General features: G+C 43.0%; 1 protein-coding gene across 1 annotated transcript in view; it reads right to left on the bottom strand.

Annotated features, from left to right (window-relative positions):
- PHC2 (polyhomeotic homolog 2) overlaps positions 1 to 17,465 on the bottom strand; it is a 112,879-nt gene extending 95,414 nt beyond the window's left edge. The window contains exon 1 of the mRNA XM_013046274.2: positions 17,363 to 17,465. The gene's annotated coding sequence lies outside the window, so the exon portion shown is untranslated. The remainder of the gene's footprint in view (positions 1 to 17,362) is intronic.
- Between the last annotated feature and the right edge of the window lie 5,654 nt (positions 17,466 to 23,119).

Consider the following 23,119-nt stretch of genomic DNA (forward strand, 5'->3'; position numbering starts at 1 on the left):
CTCTCACTATACAGTTTTGATCTTTATCTCAGTGGTTCAGAGGGTTTCACTCTTGTTTCACTATTGGGAAGAGGCATGAAAGAGAAAGATTAACAAAGAAGGAATTTAAATAGATAGTAGGGCAGTTAAAAAGCTTATAGCCAAGACTCGGTAACTAGATACAGCCCTCTACAACCATGGAACCTTAATAAATCACCATCTGGATAGCTTTAGCCCTTTTTTTGAAATTCCTTTTTGACTCCCTGCCATCCTAATAACAATGAATTGATTTATCTAGATGTATGACAATCACTTTATTTTTTTAAAAAGATTTTATTTATTTATTTGAGACAGAGAGAGAGAGAGCACAAGCTGGGGTGGGGGTAGGTGGGGAGGCAGAGGGTGAGGGAAAAATAGACTCCCTGCTGAGCTGGGAGTCTGCCCGATCAATCTGGAGCTCATGACCTGTGCCTAAGGCTGAGGCCCAAGCATCTGAGCAACCCAGGAGCCCTGACTATTACTTCAAATATAGTTCTAATTTTTAACTATCAAAAGCCATATCTGAAGTGACCCTTCTTTAAAGAAGGAACCTACTATCAACATGTAAGGTCCTTAGAAAAGATGTTACAGACTTTCACTTAAAAACTAGGGATGCCTGGATGGCTCAGTTGGTTAAGTTTCTGACTCTTGATTTTGGCTTAGGTCATAATCTCCAGGTTGTGAGATCAAGCCCTGTTGGGGGCTCTGCACTGGGCATGGAGTCTGCTTAAGACTTTCTTTCTCCTTTTGCTCCTCCTCCCCCCACTCACATGCTCTCTCTCTGTCTTAAAAAAAAAAAAAATTGGAGAAACAGGGATCACATTTACCTCCTTGCCTTAAACAACTAAATAATGGGCAAAATATATAAAGCAATGTTTTTCTGACATTGGTTGACAGACAATGCTGGCCTATCATCTGTTAAAAAAAGAGAGAGAGAGAGAGGAACAAAGTGAGCCCTATGATTATACTAGCTTATTGCCTGAAGGCAGTTTCCAGGTTCCAGTGGTATAAAGATGGTAAGAGAGCTCACTGAGTTGAGGAGACTGTGATTAGAGCTCTGGGGTGCCAAGTGCCTAGAATTTTTGGCAAAGAGAGCCAGAAAGAATGGTGCTGCACAGAGAGAAGAAGGGAGGGACAGCACATACTCTACAACCTCTTCTGTAGACAATCCTCCCTAGAGTCTTTCGCTGAGCACAGATTTGCACAAGTGTGAGAGGAAACTACACGAGACTATTGTAAAGGAGTAAGCAGAACAACTACCAGAGTTCACAGAGGACTGGAAACAGTTTGTGTTCATATCAGTCGGAGTAGAAGGACCCTGTAATACACAAGGAATTAGAATCCTCAAAGGGTATTGCCATAGTAGTAGGAACTAAATAAAGGCTGCTCTAGACCCCCATAACAAAGCATAAAAGCAGTCCCTGAGAGGATCAAACTGATTCCAGGTAATTTAAGTACATTCCACAGCAAAATATGGCAACCAAGAATATAAAATAAACAATGTTCACTATTCAATAAAAAATTTCCAGGCATGTAAAGAAACTTGTTAACTACGAAAAAACAATATAAATAAAAACATACCCAGAAATACCAGGATGAAAGCACTAGCAGACAAGGATATTAAAATACCTTTAACAAGTACATTCCACATGTTCAAGAAGTAGAGGAAAATCAGGACAGGAGAAAGAAGACTTTTTAAAAAAGATATTAAACATCTAGAGACTAAAATATAGTATCTGAAATTAAAAATATGCTGAGTTAGATTAAAAATACACTGGGAACTTCAGAAGAAAATATCAGTGAACTTGAAGACACAGCCTTAGAAACCATCCAAAATGAAGCACAGAGAAATAAAGACAGAAAAAAAAATGAGCAGAGAATCAGTGAGCAACAGTGGGACAATATCAAGCAATCTAACATTCACGAATTCAGAGTTCCAAAAGGAAAAGAGATCTGGGGAGGAAGGGGACAGGAAAAAACCTTTGAAGAAATAAAGGCTAAAAATTTTCCAAATTTGATAAAAACTATAAACCCACAGATCCAAGGAGTGCAAATCCATACAGAATAAATAGAAAGACAATGATTCCAAGAAATACCATGATCAAATTGCTTAAGTGATAGAGAATCTTAAAAGTAGCTAGAGGGAAAAAAGACCATTACAGAGGAACAAAGATAAGAATTACAGTAAAGGGAGCCTAGGTGGCTCAGTCTGTTAAGCATCTGCCTTCTGCTCAGGACATGACCCCAGGGTGCAGGGACTGAGTCCTGCATTGCGCTCCCTGCTTAGTGGGGAGCCTGCTTCTTCCTCTGCCTGCTGCTCCGCCTGCTTGTGCTCACTCTCTCTCTGACAAATAAATTAAATCTTAAAAAAAAAAATTACAGCAAATTTCTTATCATAAACTATTCAAGCCAGTGGCCAATGGCTAGACATCTTTAAAGTACTAGAAGAAAAAAGCCTGTCAACCTAGAATTCTTTACTCAGTAAAAAGGTCTCTCAAATTAGGATAAAGTAAAGTCTTTCAAACAGAAAAACACTGAAAGAATTAATTCCAGCATCCCTATACTACCAAAAATGTTAAAGGAAGTTCTTTGGGCTAAAAGAAATTGATAAAAGATGGAAACACAAAGGAATAAAGAGGTCTCCAACAGTAAATAAACAGTAAATAAGTGGGTAAAACAGTAAATAAGTAAGTAAACAAAAAAGTCATGTTTTCTCATTTTTCAATATGTTTAAAAAAATAACTATCTAAATAAAAAACAATAACAGTAAATAAAATATGATAATAGTACAAGGAACAGGAGGGGAGAAATGGAAGTATGTACTTTCAAAGTTCTTACTATACATGAAGTGATACAATATTCTCTGAAGATAAATGTGGGTAAGTTAAAGATGTTTATTATAATCATGAAAGCAATTACAAAAAAGGATAGAATGGGGCTGCCTCAGTGGCTCTGTTGGTTAGGCATCTGCCTTCAGCTTAGGTCAGATCCCAGGGTTCTGGGATGAAGCCCCAGATCAGGTTCCCTGCTCAGCAGGGAGTCTGCTTTTTCCTCTGCCCCTCCCCCTGTTTGTGGTCTCTCTCTCTCAAATAAATAAAATCTTAAAAAAAAAAAAAAAGGATAGAACAAAGATAAAAAGGAAGTAAGCCAATAATGAAGATAAAGTCATAAATAAGAAATTTGAATAATCTAAAATTGGGCAAAAAAGAGAAAAAAAGAACAAAAATCAGGATAAATAGAAAACAAATAGAATTGATCAGCTTTTTATATCCAACCTTACCGATAATTATAATAAATATTATAAATGTCTCAATTAAAAGGCAGAAATTTTCACACTGGATTAAAAAGCAAGACACAATTAAATGCATTGTATAAGAAACCCACTTTAAAAATAAAGGCATATATAGGTTAAAAGCCAAAGGTTGGAAAGATATACCATGCAAACAATAATCATAAGAAAGCTATAACGACCATATCAACTTTGGGTAGTCTTCAGAACAAGGAATATTATCAGGGAAAAAGAAAATCATTTCATAGTAATAAAGGGGTCAATTCATCAAGAGGATATACAATCCTAAATGTGTATGCACCTAGCATCAGAGTTTCAAAACACATAAAGCAAAACTGATAGAACCAAAAATGGATAAAACAAGTAGACAGAAAAATTAATAAAGATGTAAAAGACTTGAACAACACTGCCCATCTGATATTGTATATCTTTATCTAAATCCATATTTATACCACTCTACCCAGGAACAGCAGAATATATGTTTTGGATCATAAAATAAGTCTTAATAAATTTAAAAGAATTAAAATCATGCAAACTATATATTTTCTGAGTATAAGAAAATTATAACAAAAAGCTATTAGGAAAATCCTAAGTATGTGGAAAGAAAACAGCATAATTCAAAATAGCTCATGGGTCAAAGAAAAAGTCACAAGGAAAAGTAGAAAATATTTTGAACTGAATGAAAACAAAAATGTTACTTATCAAAATTTATGGGATATAGCTAAAGCCATACTTAGAGGAAAATTTATAGCATTAAACCACCTATATTAGAGAAGAAGACAGATCTCAAATCATTAGACTCAGCATCTACCTTAAGAAGCTAGAAAAAGGGTGCGACTTCCGCCACTCAGCTTTCCAGAGTCGCAGAACCTCGCCCGAGGGTGCCCACCTCCTCCCAGCGCAACTTTCCTGGCTCTCCTTCTCCTGAGCCCTGAAACTTCGCCGGAGAGCATTTTTAATAAATCTTACCTTGCACCCACAAAAAAAAAAAAGGGGGCGCCTGGGTGGCTCAGTGAGTTGGGCCGCTGCCTTTGGCTCAGGTCATGATCCCAGGGTCCTGGGATCGAGCCCCGCATGAGGCTCTCTGCTCGGCAGGGAGCCTGCTTCCTCCCCTCTCTCTGCCTGCCTCTCTGCCTGCTTGTCATCTCTCTCTGTCAAATAAATTAATAAAAAGTCTTAAAAAAAAAAAAGAAGCTAGAAAAAGAAGAACAAGTGAAATATAACAAAAGGAAGGAAATAATGAAGATGAGAATGGAAATCAATAAAATAAAATGCAGAAAAAGTATAGAGAAAAATCAATGAAATAAAAAGCTGGTTCTTTGAAAAAAATCAGTAAAACTGATGAAATTATCAATAATAAGAATGCAAGATCCTACAGACATTAAAGGGATCCTATGGCCAATAAAGTAAACAACTTAGATGAAATGGACAAATCCCTGGAAAGGCAAGCTATCAGAGCTCACTCAAGAAGAAATAATTTGAATAGCCCTTTATCTATTAATGAATGTAAGCTCTTGGCATAAAAGCTTTCCATAGAGAAAACACCAGACCCAGAAGATTTTAGTGGTGAATTCTACTAAAAATTCAAAAAAAAAGAAATAAAACCAATGGTCTATAGACTCCTTCAGAAAACAGAAAAAGGAAATTGTTCCCTACCCATTTTATGAGGCCAGAATTACTATTCCAAAACCACACAAGGCTATTATAAAAAAGAAAAAAAAAACCACAGAGAAAAGACGTTATAGATGAAGAACAACACATGGAGGAAGACAAATTCAGTGAACACAGCAGAAAACATGGAAAGAGAAAATGGCCAGAGGACTGACACTGACTGTGCCTCTTGAGTGCAAACCCCTGTATAGTGTTTCATAGCATGAACTTGGAGCCAGACTCCCTGGGTTCAGGTCCTAGCCCCACTACTTAAAGTAAGTTACATAATTTGGGACCAAGTCACCTAACTTCTCTGTACTCCAATGTCCCTGTTTTCAAGTGGAGATAGTAATAGATTTCCCCTCATATGGTTGTTATAAAAATTGAATGAATAAATACATTTCAAATGCTTCTAATAGTACCTGGCACATAGTGAACACTACACAAGTGTGTGTTGAAATTACTATTATTATTCATATATTAGTTGGTTGTCACCTTTAGTAAGCCATGATATGGGTCCTCAAAATGAACAAAGCAGCACAAGAAGTGACTATTCCCATGGAATTAGTTCCCTGTGGCTGGCATAACAAATCACTTCCTGGCTTAAAACCACAGAAACAAACAAACAAAAAACCCAAAAAACAAAAACAACACAGAAACATATTCTCTCACAGGTCTGGAGGCTGGGATTTCAATACCAGTTTCACTGGGCTGAAATCAAGGGGCTAGCAAGGCTGCATTCTCTCTGGAGATCCTTGGGGAGAATCCACTCCTGGTCTCTTCCGAGTTCTGTGGGCTGCCAATGTTCCTTGGCTCATGGCCGCACCCCTCTAATCTCTGCCTCTGTGTTTATATTGCCTCCTCACCTCTGTGTGTCAAATCTCCCTCTGTCTCTTAGAATGACATTTGTGGTTGGATTTAGGGCCTATCCAGAAATCCAGGGTAATCTCTACCAGTCAAGATCCTTAATTTAATTACATCTGCAAAGACTCGTTTTCTTTATAATGTAACATTTATAAGTTCCAGGTACTAGAACCTAATTATCTTTGGGTAGCCATTATTCAACCTATCTGGGTTGAATGGGGTAGATGGATCTTGTGTAGAAATTATAACATATATAACATTTTTTTAAAAGTACACTTTGCTCTCTCTACAACAAACCTGTTAGAATATGCAACCATTTGCCAAGGCACAACTTTTTCACCTGCTGGGTCCCCAAACTGCAAGCATCGCGTCCATAATGAACTACAGCATCTCTAAGCGCTAACATATAAACTCAAATCTGTAAAATTAAGACAAACATCATAAACTTTGGGGCAGGGAAGCTATTAGAAACTTACTGTGCCTTCCTATGATCCAAATAAAATAGTTTATTAACATGGCTAATAAGAACCAAGAACAAGATTTGACAATGGCACTTGTCACTAAAGGTTAAAAACAATGGGCTCACTCTCGATGACCACAGGTACCTCCACCTAGACCCTACATATTTACCCCGTGCTCCACAGTAGTAAAGAAAATTCACTTCTAGAATCAAGCCTGAGTTCGAGAGCTGATGCTATTATGTGTTAATGATGTGACCTTGGACAAATCATTTCACCCCTTTGAGCCTGTTTCTTCATTTATAAAAGAGGAGTAATAAGTTCTTATGCCGCAGAGTTGCTGTGAGTTTAAGTAAGAACTCACGTACAGTACTAGCATGGCAATTAGCATGTAGAGTAACAGCTCAGCAAATCGTTATCACAATTTATCATTATGTACTAAACACTACTATTTCTAACAAAACACTATCTGCTATTCCATTGCAGTAGAAATATCCTCTCATCTTCAGTTTCTTTCCAATTTCAATTTATTTTCAGAGTGGGAGGAGTTTTTCCTTTGGGGACTGTGATCTCATGGGTGAAAGATGTTATGACCACACAGAAAAAGCCCGGAAAATAACGCAGTCTGCAATTCTGGTATCCATACCCTCAGGGTCAGAAGAAAAGAAGGATGAAAAGAGTAAGGACAGGAAGGAAGGCCTGAAGGGCTTGACATGACTAGGTGCACTTAGTCTAAGGGCACAACTAGAATGCCTGATGTTTGGGGAAATGAGACAAGATGACAAATTTAAATAGCCAAAGTCTAAAAAGGGGATGTAGTTGATTCACTCTGCACAGGGATTCACTAAATGATGAGAACTCTGCACTTAGGAGACAGGGAGGTTGAGAGGAGCGAGTTATGATGAGGACAGGGACATCATGATGAGCACAGACAAGGCCAACACAACCCAGTTCATCTTCACACACACAACACCAGCCCTGGGTCCGAGGTGAAGTGGAAAGTGGACAGGAGAGCCGAAAAACTCAAGCAAGCTTTTGTTTACGACAACTATGACCCTGCCAGCAACTCCAAGGCACGGGTAGCACGTGGCCTGTCCCAGGATCTCCTGCAGTTAGCCCTGGACCTGGCATGTCGTCGATCAGTGTGGGCTGGGGGAACAAGGGCACACTCCCAATAGTGAAAATACCAGCAGAAGATGAGAAGTCGAGCTACAGGCTTCCTTCTGACCGTGTTGACTGTGTGTCCAGTCTTGCTCCCATCCAAACCACTCTCGGGACAGCAGCTCGGAGCCTGTCACTGCTTCAACAATTCTCCGGGGCTTCCAACATTAGGTCCAGATTCCTTAGCTTGGCCAGCCAAGCCTTTTGTGTTTGCTCCTGGCCCTGTTTCTGCTGCTACCCATCTCGTATGCTCTGCTCTGGTCATATTAGATGATTTGCAACTCCTGGTGTATACTTGCTCCTGCGCACGGACACCCCGCTTTGGCAGAGACTGCTCCTTCTGTCTGAGGCGTGCTCTCCGCCTGAGGACTCCCTTTCCTCCTGTCATTATCTCAATTGTCACTTTCTTCAGAAGGTGACTTTTCTAAGAAGAATTAAGTGCTCCCTTCTCTAAGCTTTCAAAACACTTTGTCCAGGGCACCTGGGTGGCTCAGTGGGTTAAGCCTCTGCCTTCGGCTCAGGTCATGGTCTCAGGGTCCTGGGATCGAGCCCCGCGTTGGGCTCTCTGCTCAGTGGGGAGCCTGCTTCCCTTCTTCTCTCTCTCTGCCTGCCTCTCTGCCTACTTGTAATCTCTGTCAAATAAATAAATAAAATCTTTAAAAAAAAAAAAACCACTTTGTCCATACTCCTGTTAACGGCACTGAGTATGAAACCATAATTAACGTATCCACATCTGTCTTCCTTTATAAACATCTGGGGTGCCAGGACTATAGTCTAGTCATCTTTGCAACCCTAGCTACTAGCATGGGGGTGCAGAGCTTTAAAGATGTTGAATAAATGAACAGATTTGAAAGACCTGAAATAGAAGTAGAGCTTAAGTCTTTGAGTGACCAAGACACTAAGACAGGTAGGGATGGGAGATAGTCCGTTCCTATAATCAGAAGTTCCCGTTGTGGATGGCAGCTACAAGACTTCCTCCAGCTGTTCAGTGATCATGATCAGAGACAGAATTTAGGGCTCAACATACAACAGGCCCACCCCAGTAGGATGTCCCCTGTCTTATATGACTCCCAACCATTTCTCACACTGATTCTGCCTTTGAGAAGACAACTGCATTTTCCTACGCTTTAGTGTCACCATCTTTTGTGAAGTAACCCCTATTTCAAATGCTCCAAAAGCCAAATTCTTCTCTCCTACTCAAATTCTCATTTTCTCTCTCTTACAAAGTAGAATGGAAAACTTGAGGGCTAAATTAAGGATGCAAATAATCTGAGCACAAACTTAGCATGCAACTTGAGGGAAATTATATCTCTGTATATCTCAACCAGCTCTTCCTTCAAATGGAATCAACCCTACTATCAAGGAGGACACAGGAAATAACAAAAGGTAGAGCTTACATGGTGCGTACTATGCAGCTCACATGTATTAACCTGTTTAATTCTATACCTCTTCGAGGTAGGTGCTATTATTATCCCCACTGTGCACAAGGAGACTCAAAGGAGGCTGTAAAGCTCAGTTAGTGAGCGGTAGGGGCGGGGCTGGAACTGGAATGGTCTGGCTCCAGCAGCCATGCTGTTAACCATTACCTTCTACTGCCTTCTCTGCAGGTCACTAAAAGGCACCATACGCAGTACAAAAACTCCAGCACATTAAGGCATAAGGGCAAACAGTGAATGACAGGCCTCGGGTAGGCGACAGTGTTATGCATTTCAATCTAAAATGCATTTTACAGCCGAGATTTTAGATCTCAAACCACCCATTGTTTATAGCTAAAATACTAAGGGTCTCTTGTGATTTTAGCTATCTAGGAAATAGATTTGTCCTTCACTGGTACTACACTTACTATTCCGATGACACTGTCACTAGATGAATAGTCACCTTGGGGTGTTACTTTATGGATCAACGGGTTAGGTATTTCTCAAGAGCAGTGACCTAAGAATAGAAATATGGCAGAAAATGCCCTTGTGTTCATGATTTTTCTACAGAAACAGAATTTTATATTTTTAAAAAAGCATTAAGTATTTAGGTCCGTATTACCCTTAACTCAAAAATTTAATTTAGACAAAATTTTAAGACCATGCGCTAGGTGTGACATAGTACCTTCAAACTGTTATCTTGTATAATCATACTCCCTTTGGGCAATGGGCCACTTAGAACGTGTTGAATGAGCGAATACCATTTCAGAGATGAATTCAGAACTCTGCATTTCCAGATGTTTCCTCAGAAGCAACAGGTGTCTTAAAATAGTCATATTTGCTCTGGAGAGCTCTACTACTCAGTCCTGCTTGAAGAGGGAGAACTTACTCCTTTAGAAAAGCTGAAAGCCACCCTTATCTGTACCCACGGTTTCTACATTGTTTTCTTCCCCCATCATCGAGAGAACAGAGAAAGATCAGGTTACATTGCTTTCTTAGGCCTGCATAAATTCCTGTGAGGTTCTCTCTTCTGTCAGGAAAAGTTTCCCTGGCAACCATATTTACACACTCACTTAATTCCCCCCCCCCTCCTTTGATTTGCTGGTTGGTATAAAAATTAATTTGCATTGAATTGCTTAATCTTACAAGTTAATCATTTTAACAGACTCACAAAATTTTAGAACTTGGTTTCTGGCCAAAATTTGCTTCCTAAGGGGCCTGTCTCCTTTCTTTTGAAATCTGAATGTAATTCTCTTCAGTTCAGTATTTCCCAGCACCTATAGTTTCTGGCTATAGGTAGAGAAAAGAATATTGTCCTGAAGGCATCTGGCCAATAGTATTAGTTAGGAAGATCAAGAGAGGAAGAGGTGCCTCTGAATTAATTCAGAGTAAGCAAGGAGTCAAATTCCTAAAGATCAGCTATGATAAAGAGATGGAAGAGAAGAGTCAAGGACCAAGACAAAATGTCTGGGCCACATGAAACGATGAACACCTAAGATTCTGGGTGATCAGAGTTCAGGACCCAGATAACAGGAATGGAACATGATTATCAAGTATGGAGTGTTATTAATTCATCTACCATGTATTTATTAAGCATCTAAATAGTACTTGGTGCTGGGAATACAGCAGTGAAGAAGAGAGATCCAGGTCATACCTTCATAAGGTTTGTAGTCAAATATTTAAATAGTGAACCAATGTTGGCTTTGTTATTAAACCAAGTATCTTTGGGCTAGGGGCTCATTATACAAGTTCCTACAAGGGCCAGAACTGGTTTCAGAGTATGGACGGAGAAGGGACTTAACCGACAGAAACAAGGTCAAGAAGCCCTTCCTGGGACAAATGAGTTGGCATGTCAACAAGCCTTTGATATGTATAATGGTTTCTTCACATCTTCAACAACAATGATACTTAAGCCTCTAGACAGGGAAATAAAGAAAGGTACATTTATCACAGGGCACAAGGCTACACACTTTGCAGTATATACACGAAAAACATATAAAGGTACAAGCTATTCTTAAGCACACTCAACAGCTATTTATTGAGCATCTGCTATGTTCAAGGGCTGGTTTTCAGAACTGAAGTTATGGATATGAAAAAGACATAGTTCCTAGCAATTACAACAGTGTGGTAAATGCTAAAATGAGATGTTAAAGTACAAAGGAAGGCCAGAGAGGAAGGACGCTAATTCATTAAAAGCAAGTGGGGAAATGCTTCTGAGATGTGATGCTTGAATTGAATCTTGGTAGAGAGAGAAGTTCATTGTCTTCAGCTGATAGATTTGGTGGTCATATGTTACACAGCAATAGATAACTACCACAGTGCCTTATGGTGACCATGCCACTAGCACACATAGGGAGAACATCTGTCCATCTAAACTTTGTTTTGTGACATACACCATAGGTTATACTATAAGTCTCTATAGATTCACTCTTATATATCCTAAGGCTCACCTGGTCCCTATTGGAGTAGAAGGTGTGAATAAGCACTCTGGGAATGGGAAGGACACAGGGAATGGGAAGAAGCAACGCAGTCTCAGTCTTGTCTGATATCCCCCGCAGAAGAACCCCAAGTTGGCTGGTGTTCAGACCTGGTCAAGTGGTCGGCCTGTACCTAGCACAGTAAGGACTTGGTCAGTACCAGCCAAATAATCACTCAGAGGGACCGGGAGCAGGAGGAACAAGAGAAAGAGTGAAAGTTATGTTTGAGGGAGTGGTAATCAGGAGAACCAGAAAACTTCATTTGTTGTCCCTGCCAAGTAATGACTGTAAAGCCAAAAATAAGCAAAAATATCAAAGATTAAGTTTTCCTTCTTCAGGTGGGTAGATAAAAGAACGGAGCAGGCAACAAAGACAAGGGTGGGACATGAGCATCCAAGACAAATGTGGTAAATGGGCCACGTAGTTCAAAGCTTCGGGGTAGTCCCTGGTATGGGGGTGACGGGGTAGCATCAGCCTAACTGAAAAGGCATCAGATCAGGGCAGACAAGTTGTATTACATTTACTCAATCCCAATTTCTGTTTTAGTAGGTTAAAAAAAGCTTGCCATAGCTTCCTACAAGCAAATGGGAATATTCAACCATAAAAGGAATAGAAATGAACTCATTTCTTATTTAAATTGGGAGTAACAACAGTATCAGGACTGTAACTCTACCTGATAATAGTCTCAAGACCGTGATGTTTGAGTTTCCAGAAGACATTCCGGGTAATAACTCCTTGCCTCTTTATTCTCTTCTCTTCAAACTATCTAGTTGAACCTCAAAATACTCCCCATTTGCTCTTTTTTTTTTTTTAAAGATTTTATTTATTTATTTGACAGAGAGAGATCACAAGTAGGCAGAGAGGCAGGCAGAGAGAGAGAGAGGAGGAAACAGGCTCCCTGCTGAGCAGAGAGCCCGATGCGGGACTCGATCCCAGGACCCTGAGATCATGACCTGAGCCGAAGGCAGCGGCCTAACCCACTGAGCCACCCAGGCGCCCACCCCATTTGCTCTTAATATTGGGAGTCCAAGAGGAGAAAATCCCAGGAAAATGGGATCATGCACCATGACACAACAAGGACCTTGACACACTACAAAACTAAAACAAGGGATCCAGCACAACATGCTTTTCTGGCTTCAGGAGGTAGTATTGATACCTTCAGGCAGAACTTATTCAATGTGTGGGGTCCAGTGCAAAATGAAAAAGCAGGACCCAAGCTAAAAAATTAGGAATTTCAAGAGAGCAACAATGGAGCATTAAACTGAGTGAGGAGCTCTTCTAAGCACAGGGCCCTGGGAGGTTGCTTAGGCTGCACACCAGCAAAGCTGGTCTTGACTTCAGGGACAGTATAGAGTGGTCCGTTAGAGTCCAAGTTGGGTCCAAATCCTATCTTTGCCACCCATTACTTATGTGATTTAGCCTCTCCATACTTCCAAGAGATTGTGTGGTTGTAATCCAGTATTGTGAGAATTAAGCGGGATAATGAATAGAATGTATACAAAGTGTTTAGCACATAGTAAACACTCAACAAGTGGTAGCTGAACTATTAACATGCAGTAAAATATGCAGGTAATTATCAAAGCAGTACGTTTAAGAAAAGGAATTGCTGAACTGCTATTAAGGATATGAAAGCATGAGATTGGAATTTTAGGGCAACCAAAATAATGAGGCAGACAAGGAAGATTGAATCTTCTGCCTTCTCTAACTACTCTCCTACTTCTCTCTTCCCATTTATTGCAAAGCATACAAAGGGTGATGCACATGCTGCCTCCACTTTGAATCTACAGCTCATGCCACAGTCCTGTTATTCTGGCATTTAATATCCCCCTGCCCCCCCTGCCTGAACTGAAGCTATTGTTCTCAAAAAGTTACTAATAACCCTGTTTACCAAATAAAATGGGCATCTCCCACTTTCTCTTTACAATTTCATACTGCTGAGCAATTCCTCCAGCTTGAAACCCTCTCTTCTCCTTCCTTTTGTTGGCACTGCATCCTCATGTCTGATAGCGCGTCTGGCCAGCCTTGCATCTATCTGGTACACGAATGGTCCCGAAGAGAATGCATTTGTTGGAGGAAAAGACTAGATGGTTCTTTGGCTTCTCTGATACTCCTTCTTCTCCCCTATACTGACCCGCTTTCTTCTTCTTACCTCCCTAAATGTGGGCTTCTTCAAGCTTTGGCCCTTAGTCCTCTATGCTTCTGTTCATAGGCTGCTGCCTCTAGTTGACTAAGTTATCACACAGCTTCAGAGATCACCTTCTCTACATCAGGCTCCTTCACTTCTCTTTTGAGCTCTAGCCCCCCACTTCCAAATACTTATGGTACACATCCCCTTATAAGTTCCAGTATCACCTCAAGATATCTAGCACTTAGCCTTTCCTCTTCTCCCCAGACTAGCTTTCCTTTTTGTCTTATCTCTATTCATCTTGACACCCATGTTCAAGGCTATATTTGATTCTTCCTTATTTCTTGTCCTCCATATCCAGTCATGAACTCCTGCTCACGTTTCCTTTGTGATACTTACTGAACCCATCTTTTATTTTCACTGCCATCACCCTAATTCAATTCCTTACCCCCTCACATCTAGACTGTAAGTAACGGACTGGCTGGTTGTGCCGGTCTCCTTCTATCCCCACTAAAGTTTATTCTCCACACTGTTGTTGAGAATCTTCTTAAGAATCCTTTCACGACCCCGCATTTCCCTAACCAGTCATCTTCACTTTCCGTCATAGGAGATAGAGTTCTAATTCCTTGTTCAGCATTCAAAGCCTGTTAAAATCGGGCTTCTACCACCCCTTCCTGTCTTACAACTTTTCTGCTTAAACCTTCTGATCTTGCCAGATTGGTCCCTGAAAACTTTCTTCTATAGCCCAGTCCTGTGTTTTATAAACATGATTTTTCCGATCTGGAAATTCCTTCCACCGTCCGCCTCCCTCTATAACAAAATTCACCATGCCTCTGAAAAAAGCCTTCCTTCCTAATCAGAGTCCATAATGACCTTTCCCTTTTTCTGACTCCTATAATACCACATATTGCAGTGCTTTTGAAAACATACTGAATGGCTGCTTTACATTTAATCCTCACAACTTCATGGGGGTAGGGGGCATTGTCACAAAGAAATAAAGTCAACTAACTTGTCCAACTCATATAGCAAGTAACCCGTAGAACTAGGATCCAAATCCTTATTTAGCTGAGAATAATCCCCAGACTACACCACCTCTCTCATTCTCCTGTCTCAGTATCTGTACACAAGCAGGTGCTCAGTAAACACGGTGATTGAGAAAATTGCCTAAATAGCACCCATGACTCTCTAGCACTTACAGAATTGCCAATCCTAGCAATGTATATTAGGCACCTTCTTCACGTTACTTGATCTGTAATATAGTTCAAGACAGGGGACTTGCCAAAATGTCACCACTATCCCTTCTAAAAATAAATATTGGTTTAAGCAAAGCTAAAAGGCCTGTATCTGATTCAAGCATGAGGTGAGTTTTGGGGATGTCCTCTGTACATCTCTAGGCCCATCCTTGCTCTTTCCAAACGATTAGGAAGTGAACATAGACTGGCTAGTTGATGGCTTATGAGGTCAAATGGACTATTTTAGAGTTCTGGAGGTGGATGCTAAGGCAGCAGAATAGGATTTCTCTGTTTTGGTAGCTAAGCCCTTGGTAAAAGAAGCCCAATAAAAGTGCATCATGGGTGGAAAATGGGATCAAAAGAGGGTAAGAGTAAGGAGGGAGGCAGAACAGAAAGAAGGAAATGCTAGAAATACTCTATCGAGGAGATGGTGCTGTCCTTTTCTGAATAGTTTCTTGAAGCTGTCAGATCCAACCCTGTCCTCTGCGGCAAGTACCACGGAACAGTGGGCTCAGTCCTGAACTGCTTGTTCTGACCCACATCATAGGCCAGATCCTGTCTTGCTCCAGGTCCTCCAGGCTTCTGACCTTATTACTCCCTTCCTCAGGTCTCAGAAACCCGACCTCACAGATCTGACCTCCAGCATTGCTTCCCCGGTTATGCCCTGTATTTTCCTCTTGTTGTATGGTATAGATCTGTCCTCTCTGGATTATGCCTCTATTGTCACACGTTGTACCCAGTGTCCAGGCCTTCTACCTTGGAGCTACTGGAAAGTATCCCCTTCCCACCTCTACACTTTGAATGCTTACTTGGAAAGATACGAGTGACAAAGACCAGGGGTGAGCCTCCAAAAAACAGATGGCGGGGGGGGGGGTGGAATGTGGGGAAGAAGAACAATAAGAAGGAAAATACGATGGGAAATTGTAGTGGCAATTAGAAATTCTAGATTACTTTTGGAAAGTTACTTTATCAAGGAAGGAAAAAGGCCAAGGCTACAATATAAAACCACTGCAGAGAGATAACCATACTCTTCAAGTGTCTATGTTCACTCTCTCCTCTGCTTTGGCTGTCCTTCTGTCCTTCCCAATCTTCTCTGCGAGCAAACTCCTATTCATCCTTCAAGATCTTGCTTAAACACATACTTTTCTGGAAAGCCTTCTCTGACCCTCTCAGACAGCTAATTGTTCCCTCCTTTGTGTTTCCACAGCTCTTTCTATACACATCTATTATGCTATCACTTTTACTGGCAATTTTATTTGTCTCTCCCACTACTTCTCTGAGGACAAGGACTAATTATTTTATTCATCTCTGCATCCCCAAGACATAGAACAAGACACAGCAGAGTGCCTGGCATATACCAAGTGTTTTTTTGTTGTGTGATAAAAGACTTCAAGAGCAGTAAGAAGTACAATTTGCACTTCACTTGCAAACATCACATTGGTTCCTGGTACTTTTCATGTGTAACCATGTTTTCCCTTGATTTGGGAGAAACGACTTTAGACTCATAAAGGAAATTCTATTGATATCACTGGCACATTAGCCAGTTTTTCATCCTCACTGATGATAGCAACATCCCCCCCACCAACCCCTCCACCACCACCATCACCACCACCACCACACACACACACACACACACACTCACATACTTCCAAGAAGCTCCCAGGGCAAGCTTAACATTAGTGGCACATGGCCCATCCTACCATCTCGGTTGTAGTGAAAGCTAAATTACACCGTGAGACTAAAGCTGCCACAGATCTTAGTGAACTGGTGGTGGTTGGGGGAGGGGGTGATAATCCAAAGAACACGCTGTTGGCCCACCTAGCAGAAGGGCCGGGAAGGAAGATGAATTTAAACCTTGCCTTATAAGAAATTTGTTAGAAACTCACGCAAAACAGCCGCTTCCTCTGGACATGACAGACCCGCTCCAGGTGTCCGGCGGTGACCTTTGCCCATGAGTGTCAGGTCATCACCCAGCACAGAAAACAAGGAGCTAGAGCCTTCCCCGGGCATCCCTCCTTCTCAAACCTGGCAAATCTTGGGGCCTGGTTTTCCTTTAGGAGATTGTCCTCTCCTCCCAGCACCGGCAATCCCCAGTTCCCTCTGCCGGTGCCCCTCTAAGCACCAATCTCGCCTTCGTCGCACAGCGGGGGCCCAGCCTGACTCTAGGTCAAAAGTGCCGGCGTCCGGGCTGTCAGGCCCTGCTGAGTGGGGGGACGCTGAGGTCAGGCCCGACCCACGGGTCTCCTCGCACTCTGCGGGACGAGCGGAGCGGACGCAGGCCGCGCCAGGCCACGGGCTGCCGAGGCGCGGGCCTCTGCGCGAAGGGACTCGGCCCCCGAGAAGCCACTCGAGCGCCGATGCTCCGGCCGGTCCCCCTCTGCCTGCCGCAAGTCCCGGCACCCTGCGCGTCGCGGCCGGTCGCTCCGCGGGCCCGACTGCTGGGTGCCCGCGCGGGCCCCGCGCCGCGGATCCCGGGTCAGGCCGCTCGCCGCCTGCCCGCCCGTGCCCACGGCAGTGCCCCGCCCCGCGCGGCCCGGCCCGGTCGCCGCGCCCTGGCCCGGCCGTGACAGCTGGGTGCCCAAAGGGTTAAGCCGGCAGCGCAGCGGCCCGAGTGCACCGCGCGCTGCCGGTCCGCCGCGAGCCGGCCCCAGCGCGCACGCGCCCGCCCGTTACCTGCGGTCGCGTTCGCGCTCCTCCTCCACCTGGCCGCTCTCTCCCGGGGGCCGCCCCTCAGCCCGCCCCCTCGGCTCGGCGCCGCGCACCCTGCTGGCTACTCGGACACAGCCCGGGGAGGAGGGGCGTGGGGGAGATTACCATATATTAGCATACCAGCGCGCATCACGTGGCCTCTCCAGCCAATGGTCACTCTGGAAAGGCGGGGATAGGGTTGAACACGCCTAGGTGCTGCTCCGGGCCTGAACCGGTGGCCATGGCAACGCTGGGCGGGCGGGGGAAGTGGGGAGGCACTGGAGCCCAGTGGCCCCCCGGGAGCATCTCTCCTACCTGAATTCCGTGTGGAGACGCCGTGTACTTTTCCCACTGTGCGGAGGGAGAAAGGCTGAATCTGGCTCCCCTCAAAAGGATTCAGACTCAGCGAACAGTAAATGAGCGCTTACCACGTTCCTAACACTTTAATGCAGAATATGATTCTCGGGGTCACCTTGTGATGTCAGTACTGTTAACCCCACTTAATACAAGGGAAAGTGGAGGCTCAAAGAGATTAGGTCACTCACCCAAAGTCACACAGTAACACCAAATGGCAAAAGTGGAGATCTGAGCCCGTTTTTGTCTTCAGGCCTAGGTCTCTCTTTGAGTTACTTTCTCCAGCAGGGGTCTCCCAATACCTCCTCAGAATTCCAGGTAAACCAGAGGGCTGAGAGATCCTCCTACAAACTGTTCAGTGCTTCAGTGTTTCTTTACAATGACCTTTGGGGCCAGTAGGCCCATATTGCAGATGAGGAGAACGAGGCTCAGGTCGCGAGGTAACGCGACCTGCCTCCAGTCAAACAGCTCTTAAGAGCTAGTATTTAATTGCTATGATTTATACACCAACTTGATACTTTATAAACTTTTAAATTCAGCCTTCTCGACACAGTGGTATGGCTATGACCATTTTACAAATGAAAAAAACCTGAGGCTTTAGAAAGTTAAACAAATGGCTCAAGGCTACACAGCTAGTAAGTAACAGGTTTATCTGATTCCAGAGCTAGTCTCATGAAGTCTCATTATACTAGGTTCATTTACTTTAGGCTTGGACTTGGGCTTCTGTAACAGAACTTTCCCGCCTCTCCTCTTAAAATGTGACCATGCTCTCTTAATTCAGCAAAACATGGTGTGACAAGCGGTATGTGTTAAAGTCACAGAGGCTAAATATTAAAAGAGAATAGAGTCACCTCTGTAGATGGGTAAGTACAGTCTACAATTCCCTGGTTCTTGATTTTTACCCCTAGGGATTTGATAGTTTGCCTAAAGAAAGAGTAGTTTAAAAGTGTAAACATCTGCATATAGACTTTCATTCTACTCCTCTAAGTTAGCTCAGTGGTTCTCTGATTACTGGAGAAGGACCATATGCCTCAAATCAAATATGCTAAACTTTATAGGCATTTTAAGGGATTATCTAAGGTAATTTTGAATATATTGTACATTTCAACTTTATTGAGATGATTTAAAACCAAATTTCCTCCTAAACTGTGACTGGTGTTCAAATGCACCATGGTGTAAGCAGACTTATTTGGAATAAAATCCTGACTTGGCTACTCACTAATGTGTGACCTCAAGTAAGTGACTAACCTCTCTGTGCCTTGATTTCCTTATTTGTAAAGTAGGAGAGGAATCGTGTGAGAATTAAATGAATTAACACATAAAAAGCATTTAGCACAAGTCCTTGCTCAGAGTAAAACTTCCATAATTGTTAGATATTATTGCTCCAGGAGCTTTCCTAGGAACAGACAACCCACATGTACAGAATCTCTCAAGATTTCCTAGCTGGCTTTGGAATTTTGAAGCTGATTCCCATCCCTCATGGCATATTAAACACCCTGTTGTGCTGGTGAAGCCTTGTTATCTCTCCAATGACATTCCCTCTTCTTAGGATCATAAATAATTCCCAGACTCAAAGGAGCTGGTTTCTCCTGCACATCTCCTAGCACCAAATTACCAGAGTGGCTCCTTGCAGAAGGGGATCTTGACAAACAGCAAAGCCATAAGTCAGGCTCCTTGAAACACTTTTATGAGAGTCTTAATGAGGGAGATGAGCTGTCATCAGGAACTCGTCCGTCCTTCCTGGCCACAGGAAATGAGTTCTTTGTGCTCAAAGGATTTCCAAAGCTGAGGAGCAAAGAGTTTTCAGGAAGTGGGGCAGGGATGAAAAGCTGTTGACTCAGAGAAACCCAGAGCTAAACAGCCCCCATCCTGTCATTCACCTTATAGGGTCAAATTACTCACAGTCTTATTGTAGCAATAGCACCAAAGGGTGGCTTGTGTGTGGGGTGTTAATTCCCCTTCTCTCCCCACCCCCCCCACGTCCCCGCTCCGTGTACACACTTGGACAGTCAGCCCACCACTGCTCCAAAAGATAAGGCAGTATATATAGAACAGTGGTTAAGAGCATAGTGTCTTGGAGCTGAAGAAGCAAGTGTGAATCCTGCTTCCACTATCTTAGAGAAGTTGCTTAACCTCTTTGTCTCTATTTCCACATCTGCAAAATGGGAATAAAACAGTGCCCACCTTTTAGTCTCTTGTGAAGATAAGTAAGTTACTAACATAAAGTGCTTAGCACACCTTATACTAAGCATTAGATATGCATTTGCTAATTAAAAACGTAAGTCTAATACAAACAATGTACTTTCGAGGGGGTTACAGCCTTAGGCAAAGTGCTCTAGACCCTCTCCCTCTCCTTCAACCAGATGCTGCCCCACCCACCCCCATCCTGACTTGCAAATAAAGGCTGCCCAGAAATTAGAAGAATATGTCCTTGGGAACATAGTTTGAATGCTACTCTGTCACTTCCCTTGTTCTGTGAACTTAGCCAAGTTTTTGCATCCCTAAACCACAGTTATGTTATTTGTTTGCTTGTTTTTTAAGATTTTATTTATTTATTTGACAGAGAGAGAGAGAGAGAGAACACAAGCAGGGGGAACAGCAGGCAGAGGGACAGGGAGAAGCAGACTCTTGTTCATCAGGGAGCCTGATGAGGGGCTCCATCCCAGGACCCTGGGATGATGACCTGAGCCAAAGGCAGCCGCTTAACCAACCGAGTCGCCCAGGCACCCCCATAGTTACCTTATTTGTAAATTGAGACTACCTCTCAGAGTTGCTCTGAGCATTTAATCAGATAGTGTCAGTCAAGAGCTGATAGGGTCCCGCTGGATCATAATCACCTTGCGTTTTACTGAGCTGTTTCTCATGAACATCTTTGCTCTCCTATAATGAAAATAACATTGCGCACATACTCGGGCCTTGTGCTATATACATAATCTTATTTGATTCTTACAATGAGACAAAGACCCAGAGGGATTAAGTAACTTGGCCAAGATCACAATGGAAGGGGCACCTGGGTGGCTCAGTCGTTAATCGTCTGCCTTTGGCTCAGGTCATGATCCCAGGGTCCTGGGATTGAGGCAGGCATCAGGCTCCCCACTCAGCGGGAAGCCTGCCTCTCCCACTCCCCCTGTTTATGTTCCCTCCCTCGCTGTGCCTCTCTCTGTCAAATAAACAAATAAAATATTTTAAAAAAGAGAAGATCACAATGGAAGTCAGTGGGGGGGCGGGGCAGGAGTCAAGCAGAACTGTCTGATTCCCAAGTCCATGCTGGTAACCCACCATGCCCCAAGTCTCTGACTCCAGAGTCGCTCATACAACTCACGGAATGTGTGCTCTATTTCTGTAACATTCCTCCCCCATCCACACAAGCATGCTTTCCACCAGCACCTGCAGCACCCAGCACCCTAAGTGCTCTGTGTATACTTACTGAGTGAGAGAAAGTAAATGACTGTGACATTTAAGAGTGATGATAGTCCCCTTTTTGGGGTTGTCCCCAGTGGGGAAGAAAAGCAGCTGGCAATCCCCCACCTCCCCAGCATCCTCTTGCTGCTAATCTTGTGGAAGGCCTTCCTCCTTCCCCCATGGGGGAGTCAGGCTTCTCCGTTTCCGAGAACCACAATAGGCACAACGATGACTCATCTGCAGTGAACATTTGGAGAGCTGTCAGGGGCACTGGTGCTTTTTAGGGCTCTGGTAACATGCATCAGTGGGGTGATTTCCAAATAATGGCCTTGGAGCCGTCTATGAGTTTCCTAGGACTGCCATAACAAAATGCCACATGCTAAGTGGCTTAAAACAACACAGACTTATTCTCTCACAATTCGGGAGCCAGACGTCCAAGATCAAATAGCCATAGGGTCAGTTTCTTCTTGAGGACTCAAAGGGAGAATGTCTCCCACGCCTCTCTCCTGGCTCCCAGTGGCTGCTGGCAATCCTTGGCGTTCCTTGGCTTATAGATACATTACTCCCATCTCTGCCTCCATCCTCGAATGACACTCTCCCTGTGTGTCTGTGTCCCAATTTCCCTCTTCCCTCTTCTTCCCTCTTTCTGTGGGGAGTAGGACTCACCCAAATCAATGTAACCTCATCTTAATTTCATTACGTCTACAGACCCTATTTCCAAATAAAGTCACATTCTCCAGTACCAGGGATTAGGACTTGAATGTATCTTTTCACCTTTTCTGGGGGACAAAATTCAACCTGCAACGATGTGTAGAGAGAAGATGAAAAATGAAGGAAGAGGGTGGAAAGAAAGATGAGGTTGTACATAAAGAGCAGATCATACTTGCAGAATGGAGTGTGACCCAGGGTCCCTTAGAAATGGGACTAAACTTCTCCCTCTTGGCCAATTTCATTTTCATTCTTTCCTTTTTTTTTAAAAAGACTTTATTTTTAAGTGATCTCTGCACCCCATGTGGGGCTCAAACTCACAACCCTGAGATTAAGAGTCACATGCTCCATGGACTGAGCCAGCCAGGTGCCCTTAAGATTCTTTCCCAAAGAAAAATTGGACAGCCACATGCAGAAAAATGAAATTGGACCATTCCCTTACACCACACACAAAAATCGACTCAAAATGGATGAAGGACCTCAATGTACGAAAGGAATCCATCAAAATCCTTGAGGAGAACACGGGCAGCAACCTCTTCGACCTCTGCCGCAGCAACATCTTCCTAGGAACAACGCAAAAGGCAAGGGAAGCAAGGGAAAAAATGAACTACTGGGATTTCATCAAGATCAAAAGCTTTTGCACAGCAAAGGAAACAGTTAACAAAATCAAAAGACAACTGACAGAATGGGAGAAGATATTTGCAAATGACATATCAGATAAAGGACTAGTGTCCAGAATCTATAAAGAACTTAGCAAACTCAACACCCAAAGAATAAATAATCCAATCAAGAAATGGGCAGAGGACATGAACAGACATTTCTGCAAAGAAGACATCCAGATGGCGAACAGACACATGAAAAAGTGCTCCATATCACTCGGCATCAGGGAAATACAAATCAAAACCACAATGAGATATCACCTCACACCAGTCAGAATGGCTAAAATCAACAAGTCAGGAAATGACAGATGCTGGCGAGGATGCGGAGAAAGAGGAACCCTCCTACACTGTTGGTGGGAATGCAAGCTGGTGCAGCCACTCTGGAAAACAGCATGGAGGTTCCTCAAAATGTTGAAAATAGAACTGCCCTATGACCCAGCAATTGCACTATTGGGTATTTACCCTAAAGATACAAATGTAGTGATCCAAAGGGGCACATGCACCCGAATGTTTATAGCAGCAATGTCCACAATAGCCAAACTATGGAAAGAACCTAGATGTCCATCAACAGATGAATGGATCAAGAAGATGTGGTATATATACACAATGGAATACTATG

This window comes from Mustela putorius, unplaced genomic scaffold (genome assembly GCF_011764305.1).
Source record: "Mustela putorius furo isolate JIRA1106 unplaced genomic scaffold, ASM1176430v1.1 tig00003853_pilon_pilon_pilon, whole genome shotgun sequence".
NCBI classification, from domain to species: domain Eukaryota; kingdom Metazoa; phylum Chordata; class Mammalia; order Carnivora; family Mustelidae; genus Mustela; species Mustela putorius.